This window comes from Austrofundulus limnaeus, unplaced genomic scaffold, assembly GCF_001266775.1.
Source record: "Austrofundulus limnaeus strain Quisiro unplaced genomic scaffold, Austrofundulus_limnaeus-1.0 Scaffold4, whole genome shotgun sequence".
NCBI lineage: Eukaryota > Metazoa > Chordata > Actinopteri > Cyprinodontiformes > Rivulidae > Austrofundulus > Austrofundulus limnaeus.
In genome coordinates this window covers 1,499,472-1,501,326 of record NW_013952406.1, presented here as the reverse complement: position 1 = coordinate 1,501,326, position 1,855 = coordinate 1,499,472, and positions in this window count along the sequence as shown.

The following is a 1,855-nucleotide window of genomic DNA, read 5'->3' as shown; positions in this document are numbered from 1 at the left end:
GCAGAACTTGGAAGAGGTAATTCAGTGACTGAATCAGGTGTGTTGGAGCAGGGAAATATGTAAAACATGCAGGACCAGGATTGCCCACCCCTGCTGGAGAGTCTGACTCCAGTTGTTTTGTTCTCCACAGTTCAGATYCTCACCAGAACAACAATGCTGATTATGCGAGCAGGAAGCAGACAGTGATTTCTGAAGGTGACAGAATGAATCGTAATCTGACTGTGGAGCGACGTGAACCTGACCCCACCGGCTTCGTYAGTTTCCACAGAGACGACGACGTCACAGCAAACGTTGCGGCRATGCCTCTGAATCTTAATGAGCTCACTCATGTCCAAGATATGTTGTCAGCTACACCTGGCCTCGGTGAGTCACTCGAAAACAACAACTAGCTGCAGACAAACAAGACGGGGAGGAAAATGTGAACATGGGTGGTTTATTGGTTGTGAAAAAGCCACCGAGCCGTTCCTAATCAGACCTGTGTAGCCCTGAGCACACAACCCGAGCTGACGCAGAGACTGGACCGGCTGTCCACCTCCTCTCTCTGCAGCCGCCTCTTAAAAAGGTCACTCGTGTTGTTCGGCTTTAAAACGAAAACTTCTGAGATGCTTCAGTTTTCAGTCTGCACACTCCTACGTTACACACAAATGCTCCTGTGTRAAACCGGGTTTGCAGAAACAGATGTGTTTCATTCTGCAGGAGAGAAGGTTTCGTTTGGCTGCAGCCCGAACCCAGCTGAGAAATGATGGCTATTTATGAATGGTAGCTTTGTTAGGTGGACTTCTGCTGCATAACTCATGCACCGAAAGAAAAAAAAAAGTTTCATGCTCTGACTTATCCAGAAATCCAGACAGAGCTACGGTTAGAAAACATCACCTCAGGACTACGACCACAAACATCTGCCTGGTTTTCGTTCAACTTATCGTGTGCTCACATGCAAAACATTGTCTAATCCAGGTTCTCCCTCGTCAGAAACAGCTGCCTCTTTCACAGGGTTTTTGTGAATTTTAGTTATGACAAAATGATTTGGTTTGCAAACATCCTGGTGACTTCCTATAAGAAGAAGATGAGTGGTGGGCAGCACTAATCTAAAAATTAGTTCCACTAGTCCTAAAACACTGACTCAAATATTTAGGTCCCGTAATTCTAAAGCACTAACACACCAAAAGTTTTAGCAAAAGCTAATTCTAAAGCACTAAAATAACCCAATCAACCCATGAATATTCATCAACAGACAACATGAGTCACATGTTGTCATGTTGCTCTCTTAAAACTTATCATTGACATCCCACAGCTGTATTTGGGTTCATATATTGTCACCTGGTGGATCAGTGACACACATATGAACAAAATGTGTGACAGCTTTCACCMTCAGCTGTTAACATTAACATTGATCAATAACATTTATAGAGCTCAGTTAGTGCTTCTAAATTTAGCAAGTGCTAATCCACTAATACATTTTAAAATTAGCAAATGTCAGGGGCAGTTCTAGGGGCGGGGCCACAAGGGCATTGGCCCCTGCTGAAATTTGATTGGCTCCCTGGAGTGCCCCTGTCCTGTCACTCATCTGTCCTCTGCCCAAGAGCGAGCTGGGTGCAGTTCCATGTCCAAACACTAGAGGTGCTAAATGAGACCAATAGAAACGTCCAGAATGAACCAAGCTGACAGAATCTCAGATAGCAAAAGATGTTAATTCAATGTTGAATTATGGTCAAAAAAGTTTATTTTTGGTTAAGGTCGATGATTGATGGTGAGAACCATCAAACAATCACCCATTTCTAACTATTAACCAATGTTGAAAAGATGTTATTGAACCAATGGGCCTCATGCAAGAACCGTTCGTACGCACAGATTTGTT